Source organism: Poecilia formosa, unplaced genomic scaffold, assembly GCF_000485575.1.
Source record: "Poecilia formosa unplaced genomic scaffold, Poecilia_formosa-5.1.2 Scaffold251, whole genome shotgun sequence".
In the NCBI taxonomy this organism is placed as follows: Eukaryota; Metazoa; Chordata; class Actinopteri; order Cyprinodontiformes; family Poeciliidae; genus Poecilia; species Poecilia formosa.
The window spans coordinates 572,748-581,564 of NW_006800190.1; the positions used below are offsets into that span (position 1 = coordinate 572,748).

The 8,817-nt window shown below is 45.7% G+C and overlaps 1 long non-coding RNA gene across 1 annotated transcript; it reads right to left on the reverse strand.

The window, feature by feature from the left end:
- Positions 1-333: 333 nt before the first annotated feature.
- LOC107838412 (uncharacterized) lies at positions 334-997 on the reverse strand. The gene is made up of 4 exons (XR_001664469.1): positions 671-997; positions 589-637; positions 507-555; positions 334-457 (listed from the first exon to the last, which is right to left on the reverse strand). It is a non-coding gene; the product is annotated as an uncharacterized LOC107838412 (long non-coding RNA).
- Positions 998-8,817: the final 7,820 nt, after the last annotated feature.

Consider the following 8,817-nt stretch of genomic DNA (forward strand, 5'->3'; position numbering starts at 1 on the left):
GGCCGAGGCCCGAGGAAAAGTGAGACCTAAAACTTGTGAGCTGACTTGAGGATGCAGAGAGAAAAATACAGTACAGGTTGTCAGCCAAAGGAGTGCCGAAGACTAGAAGGTGAGAAGCTGGTAGGAGGAATCAAATTTGATTCTATCAATCAAATTGATTTGATGATCAATCAAATTTGATCATGATGCCCATCCGAAGAATGAAGGCCTGCTAAGAGAAAGGGCCAAAATAATACCAGGTAAGAGAGTGAAGGATAGTTGAAGGCGCGGAGCCAGGCAGGAGATTGGGATCAGCTTAGGGGACACACAATCGCCTGGAGAAAGGCTGAAGGATAGATGCAGGCTGGAGAGGAGCCTCGCTGGATAGAAAGAGAGAAACGCTGGGATATGAGCCAGCTGAGGGACTACTGGGATGGCACGGAGCCAGGCTGGAGGATGAAGGCCAGCCGAGGGGTTACTGGGACAAGGGGTTACTGGGACATGGGGTCACTGGGATGAGGGGTTACTGGGACGGCGCGGAGCCGGGCTGGAGGATGAAGGCCAGCCGAGGGGTTACTGGGACAAGGGGTCACTGGGATGAGGGGTTACTGGGACGGCGCGGAGCCGGGCTGGAGGATGAAGGCCAGCCGAGGGGTTACTTGGACAAGGGGTCACTGGGATGAGGGGTTACTGGGATGGCGTGGAGCTGGGCTGGAGGATGAAGGCCAGCCGAAGGCTTACAGTCTGGAATGAAACCTGAAAATAAGGGTGTGAAGGACAAAGGGAAAAGATATGCGTAACATAGACAGGATAAGAACATGCGCTTTGCATGAGGTTGACCAACCACCACCAGAGAATTGCGCAGTGCTCGTCTGGCACTGGGGGAACAGTGGGCAGAGAAGAGATTCATAATAATGTGAAGGGACTGTTTAAAACGGACAAAGATGTTGGCGTAAGGCCAAGAGAATACCTTGAAGACCAGTGAACATAGTCTAAAGCTGAATGATTTATACAATTTTTTTTTCTCACCCCCCGTCCCCCCTCCCCAAGGTTGCATGCATGCAGGGCTTGGAACTACGATGAGCATGAAGAAAAAGCTGAGACTCGATGAAAAACTGAGGAAATATGAAATAAGATACAGGTGGGATGAGATTATGCTTTGATATGGGTGACTTGTCTAATAGCTGGACTGGACAGAGCACAAGCAGAGAGACAGCTTATCTGCAATAGTGTTAAAATGACTAGATCTGTAACGAGCAGGTATGCTGAAATTAAATGATGGCGATAGAAGACATGAGACAGATGGTGGAGGTTTGGCTTATGGTTTAAACATAACTTGTAGCGGAGAGTGATGATCTGGGATCGCTTGCAGAAATTAGCTCTTGGGAAACGGGTTTAGTAAAATGCTGAGGACTCGAGCTGCTGAAATGGAGGTTAAAGCTGCACCAGCTTCGCTGGAGTTTCCTCCCCCCAAAAAGGGGCCATGCCCGACTGCTGAAATATGATGGGAGATAGACGCCATCAACCAAGAAGGGAAGGATGGCCTAGGAAATAATGGTATGCAGATTGCTGACGATTTTGTACAAGAGATGAAATTTGAAAACACCACATGGGCCATGAGCTTAAAGTATTGGAATACAGGACAGTTACTTGTCCTCAGGGAGGCAAATAAAGCTTCTGAGAACCAGAATTACCTAGAAGGACAACTTAGAGAAGCCTTAAACTTGAGCTAAGACAGGGAAACACTTGTTAAACCCCCACAAAAATAGCAACTGCTTGACCATGTAGGCCTTCTAATTTGCTTTGTACTGCACATCCGGGATAAAACATGAAGCAGCATTCAGCCTCTATGCAGTAAAAATCTGGAAGAAATTCCTACAAGTCAAACACGAAAGCATGAATGTTAAAATTTGCAGCTAAACTACTTTCTATTTAGGGTTGCCTCTGATGGGTACTGATGGGAATAGGACACTGAACAAAATTTGATGTGAGAAGATAATGGATGATGTAAGCGAGAATTCATGGCTTGTTTGATTGATAAAGGTCTGGAACGATTGTACCGAGATTTGTCATGGAGGGATTATTAGTCAACTTCACGTTCCGACAGCGCAACTGTACAGTGTGTGACGCCTTCACAACTTAGGCAAAACTCCTAATTACTGGATGATTAATATGTTTCTCGTGCACGAGTCAATTGGTAATATGACTTGTATTATCACACAGTCAAAGATTACGTAGTATGCCGATTGACAACAAGTTAGCCGATGTTGGAGCTGAGATAAATGCGGTAACCGAGACAACCCGAGACAATAGGCTGCACGGCTCTCTGTAGCTGAGTGGTCATACGTCTGCTGTTATACGAATGAGTAATCCCTCTACGCTGCCCCGGCTCCAGACAAGATTAACATGGAGGGCATCGGCTTATTGGGGGCAAAATGAACACAGGTGAAATATTACTTAAGAAAATGAAAAGGTACAGTGCAGTAAAACTACACATATGAGCATCTTTTCCAAAATACTCAATAACGAGTCCTACACACTTTTGAACATATTAGCAGGCTACAGGCTACTAGTCGACAAGCTGAAGGTGCTCCATTTGTATAATCTTTTCATCATTTATTTAACATTATCTGCCTCCAACAGCATTGCTCAACTCAGTCAGTTAATTGGGGGAAAACTGTGGGAAGCTCTAGCGTATTGCTGGTTGCTGCCATAATTTAAACACACACCTGTGCAGCAGCAGCAGGTCTCTTTGCTGTCACACGGGAGTAAACCCAGTGAGAGAATCTTAGAGCTCGTATTGCGTTTAAATGCGCCTCCCCAAACAAGACGATTCAATTTATTCATCATTCAGTTAAAAGCCTTTAAGCATTTCGGGCGCAGCCTGAGTGGCCTACGAGTTCGGGAGAGGGTAGGCTAATTGAAATGCGTTTTGTAATGTTGCGAATGAGACATGTGAATGCTACGTCTTACCCTGACAGCCCGAGACGGGCGTAGAGAGGGAAATCCGGAAGGTGCTGACCATGACGGCATGCGGAAGTGAGAGAAGCTGTTGACGTGGCTGATCCATCGCGTGGCAACTATGTGAAGACGATGCGAAGAGCGGCGGTGGAGAAAATGAGGGATAATGGAAGAAAACGGTGATGTGGATCGGTGCGGCGAGACCTTAGCGGGCGAAGGAAGACGGCCCGGGGTTGTAGACAGTGGGATCATGTGACCATTTACCGGAGGTGGATCGTGGAGTAAGTGAAACCCCAGACAGGTGAGAGATAGGCGGAAGAAGCTTCTTGAAATGATCGAGGCTGGGGCCTGGAGAAAAATCTCTTACATCCGAGGAGCGTGTGAGGGGAAAAGAATGAGATCTCACATGGTGGCCCACCAGATTGATTTTTTTTTTCTTTTCTTTTGGACTCAATTTTCTACTCACCTGGACGTCCACCATTATTTTCCTCACCTCCCAATCACACAACTTGACAGCCAGACCATCATTTATTAAGTTATTTTATATAACTTACTGACTGACATAAAAGGAAGTGAAAACACCCATTAAAAATATTAGTTTAACCTTGCCTAACTATTAGTCGATTAAACACTCGCTCGAAGTTGAGGGTTCAGGGGACTGAATGCAATGTGTGTTCTTCATTAACTTTCTAAACAACCTGCTCACCATTCCTGGGCCACTGCCTGAGATTCCAATAAGCAATCATCAGTTAAAAAATGAGCTTTGTTTTTATTCCATTTAATTCGTCATGAGGCATGCAACACATGAAGGGAGGGCGGGAAAAGGGACTTTCAAAGGGGCAAAAGTTCCTCTTGTTAAAAAACACGTTTGCTCTTTGAAATCTATTTACAAAGCCTGTCGCAATCCCTCCTGTGAGCTTCGAAGCATGCATTCTAATGGACGGTCATAAATGGAAGAATTAATAATTGACATCCTGTGTGAAGAAGCTGTAATGAATGTTGGTCTGAGCCAGTAGCCCGTAGGGGAGAGTAAACAATGTATTTATTAAACAAATTGGAACATGATGAGGAATGTTATGCTCGATCAGATTCCTTTTTAGTCTCCCTTTTAATTGTCAAACCAGATCATGCATGGTGTAACACCTGGAGGAAGATGTATGTGAGCTATCTGCATGTGTAATTAAAATCTGTTATATAGATGAATGCATCTGCCCTTTCATCAATCAAGAAAAATAAGCTGTAGGTAAGAAAGGTATCTATTTAAACTACAAATAGATTGATGTCCCAGTGAAGATGAAGAAAAAGTCTAAAAATAAATTCATCTTTTACATCAGCAACCTAATCTCCCACTGAAAACTTTGAAACAGCTAATGATGACCCAATTTCATATCCCACATAAGTCAGTTCAATTCAAAAATACTTTATTGATCCTGAAGGTAAAATAAAGATACAGTATTATGTCACATACACACAGTGTGATATTCTGGTATAATCCAGTAACTGTTACCTTCAAATGCTCTATATGTCAAAAAAGATTTAAAAGAAATTTAGCTTTGTAATTTAACGCTATGGGTCTCTGTCTCTTTATGAACTCCTGCTCTTTCTGAAATTCAGTGCTTTAGAGAGTTTTTTGTGTCTGTCCCCTGACTTAAACTTTTCAATAAGATCTTCTCAGATTTTCTTGGAGTATTCTCTTTACTGGTTAATCACATATACTGATTGTCCAGCGAATGGATCCTTAGAGATTTTTTTTTTCTTTCTGGCCAACATTTGTTCATCATGGTTCATTTCTGAGAGCAATAAAACGGGTAAAACCTCTGGTTGTTGAGTGCTTTTTACAAGTACTGCATGTTGTTCCTTATTCCATGCTCACCTTAAACACGCTGAATGACTAAAATTGTTGTTGACACCTGTAACGTTCAGTCTCCATTGGGTGCTTTTCAGCATGCAAACCCCTGCTACCCGGCCCGTCTCATGACCCAGAAGTTGCTTCCCTGCCGCCAACATCAAGGGTCTTCCAATTCCAGGAAGCGGGGGGAGGGGAGAATAAGGCTTCTGCGCCTGGTGGAATCACTCCTGCATGGTTCCGGTGGGCTAAGTGCTCACCAGCAACACAAGTTTGCTTTGCCCTCCATATGGCTTCTTTCTACACCAGAAACAATTAGGAACTGAAGCTTATTGTCCCCATGTGGCCTTTTGCGTTTCACCGTCTAGTGTTGGGCAAAACAGCTGATTTCTTTTCTAGATAATTATGTCGTTATTCGCCCACACATCCAGAACTCCTGCAATTAAATTCGTCTCACTCTGTTTTTATTTTTTTGTCAAAGTTGATCTTCAGCGTCATAAGCTCAGTGTTTTCAATCAACATCATCTGTTATGCCAGCTTTCTGTGTGGTTGATAGCGTCTGCTCTCTTCACTTGAAACGTAATTGTCCAATGCAACCACTTGGTCTCATGAAAGTTCAAAATGTGACTCATAAAAGACTCAAGTAATTTCTAGAGTAATAGAATAAAAAATATTATTTACCTCCCAGACATCAAAGATCCTATTGGATGCACTTTGCTGCCATCTACTGGTCCGAATTATACCCAATTCAACTAATATGTATAAGAAATGCCTAAATGCTAGTTCCATTTTATAGCGCAATCAAGTTACAATGTTAATTTCAGAAGTTAAAACAATTCTACGTATCAATGCTATATATGAAATATGACTTAATAGGAATTTGTCTTTGTAATTTAGTGCTGTGAAATTGACCCTGTGTCACTTCTGAAGCTCCGCCTTCAGGAAGTCATCACAAAATTGTTCCTTTAAGCCTTTAATAATGTTTTTAACCAGTGCTGCACTGAGAAGTAGCTTCTATAATGAGCTAAGGACTAGACAGACTGCTGCTGGCTAGTCTGAAGGAGCTGAATGGGGGAGGGCAGGTCTGAGGTGGAAGCTTGAAAAATGCAGCGGTGAGGAGGTTCTTTGCCCTTGATGGCGGTGCCAGGTCCACCCAGGTGCTGCTGATCCCGCCCAACCAGAGGGATTGTTGGTTGTTGCCACGGGAGATTAAAGGATTTTTCGAACATGCATGAAAGAATCAAAGCAACACGCCTGGTATTTTTTGATGAGGGAATAACATTGTAACATGATGTGATGCTCAAAAGGTTGATGTTACATAACACTGCCCCTTTAACAAGCTCTGCTTGACAGCAGTTTTCACAACCTGGGCCAAGTCCTTTTGTCCTGCACTATGTAGTAGCTGTACCACACAGTCATACTAAGGCAGAGGATGCTCTCAGTCACGGCTCTATAGAACTTCCTGAGCAACTGAGCAGGGAGTTCAGCCCTATTTAGTTTTTTGAGGAAGAAGAGTCGTTGTCAGGCCTTCTTCATCAGAAAAAAGGTGGTCAGCAACCCGGTCAGGTCCGACGTTATGCAGATGCCCAGGAATTTGATGTTATCCACACACTCCACCACATACACCAACAGTTTTCATCGGTGGTCTCTTCAGATTCTGACTTTTACGATACAAGTTACTTGAACATTTATTTTCCCTTAATAAAGTATTTTTGAATCGAGTTGAATGTACAGCAAACGCATTTGTAAAAGTTAACTGATTAAAGTCACTTTCATTTATTGTAGAGTACAGTTAAGGTTGTATGCTTTTATTTTGGTAACTTTGAGAACGTAATGGTAACAGGACTAGTTCTACATGAAAAGCAGCAAAACACATATTATATATATTTCAATCTGTAGAGACTCACACAGAGAGAGAAAACAGCAGTTAGACGGTTTATTGGCCCAAGAATTTGGCGCTCGGACACCGTTAGAGGACGTGCAAGCTGAGAATCGCTGCGAGCTTGGATGATCGGCTCAGGGCGAAGCTCAGGGTAGTCTTCCCCCCAAAAGAGGGTGCCAGGCTGAGGCCATGCCGTGACCTGCAGGCTGATCAAGTCTTGTTAGGTTTGACAGCAGCCGGGCCTGCAAGCAATCGGAGCTTTGCTAGGCGAGGCGTTGGGGCCAAGGCCTGCAGGCTGATCAAGCCTTGTTAGGTGCAACAGCGGTGGGCCTGCAAGCTGTTTGAAGCATTGTTAGGCAGTTGGGCGGTGGTCATGGCCTGCAGGCTGTTTCAGGCCTTGTTAGGCGTGACGGCGGCAGCACATGCAGACTGTTTCGATCCTGAGAGTGGCGGTGCTGCCATGACTTGGAAGCTGATCCGGGCCTTGATGTGCGGAAAAGACGGCTGTGCCTGCAGACTGTTTCAGCCTTGTTAGGCGCAGCAAACCCCCTAGACAAAAAACGATTGTTATGCATGTGGAGTGCTCCACCACCAGAGATTTATTTATCTTTATTCTACATATGCTGAACTGACAGCTCGTCTAAATGTTGTGGTCCTCCTTAATGCACATGCCCATGTACTCAGTGAGTGTAAGCCACCTTAATACGAGTTCGAGCTGATTGACAACGAGGGAAAGAGCAACGGAATTCGACAGGACGAGCGACGCGGCAACTGTGAACAACCTGGAAAGCAGGACGCGTTCACATCGCTGAGGTGCAAAAGAAGACTAAAGGAGTCAGAATTGACATGGGAGACTGGGAAATATAGGACACAGGACGATCTGCCAGCTGCGGCGAGACGAAGGATTTGGAGAGAGTCAGCATGATCAGAACCAGTACTCGGCCCCGGAACACGGCGTGTTGGTGGGTGCGTCCTGAGCCTTCCGAGACGGTTGCAATGTTAACTTAATGTTTAAAGAAATGTGATGCTGCGACTGAGAGACCAGCGGGCAGCTGGGTTTAAGACAAAATGTGCTCAAGAGACAAAACTGAGTCAGCTGTGGATCCCTGACAGAATCTAGAGCAAATTAGAGTAATGGAGCGAAGAGAGGGTAGCGGGGGCCGGGCGGGGAAATACCACACACTGACAACAGGGAAATTAGAAATGCGGAGATTTAGATTGCTTAAAGCCCGGTTCTGCGAAGCACACAAACTGAGCTAAACATGACCCTGAAGATGCTGAGACTGACCGGCAACAGGAGTCCGAATACACATGATTTGGGGGCACTAACCATGACGTCAAGCGAGCAGAACAAGAACGAGTCGGGTCAGGAGCAGGTACGTTTTACCTAGACAACGCCCCCAAGAGCGCAGCGAGATCGTCGGTTGATGAGGCTGGAGAGCCAGCTGCGAGCCGAGACACGCGGAAGTGAGCCTGGCAGTCTGCTGGCGGCATTCTCCTGGAGGTGAGCTGGGAGAGACGATTGGCAAAGGAGAGAGTCCACGATGAGACGAGAGCCGGGGAGGGCCAATGGGCGTCAGAGGTGGGAAGATAAGGACTGTGAATCGTGGAGGATTCTGGTGCTCGTCAACAGAGGACAGGCTGGTGAGCCGCAGCGGGGAACTCGGCGGAAAACAGAGGACGCCCGCAACATGAAGGAGGGAAGATATGGACGGAAGATTTCCTGCTTTGCCGTCGCTGATGGAGGCCGAAGGAAGGCATGATGGGGTTAGAGAGATCAGTGAGGAGTAGCTGAAAGTCATCTGGAACACGGCAGGCGGCCGGAGGATATTCCCTGGATTTGAGCCATGGAAGAAAATAAAGACGATCGGAGCGAGCTTCTGCGGGCCGGACCGGGGACGGAAGGACCGGGATCACTGATGGAGAGGTGGCAGCTGAACCATCTGACTGAATGTCACAGAGGTAGGAAAAGCACCTGTAAGTTCGAAGCACGGCTGCAGCTGGTGAATCTGAGGTTGATTGGCCTTTTGAAGGAGCTCTTGCAAGGTGATTGGCCGGAGCAGAGCAATGATCTGGTCCTGGTTGGTAATTGACGATGCCTGAAGGCTGAACAGAGTCTCCCAGGTTGAGTTTATGCCTAGGCTTCATA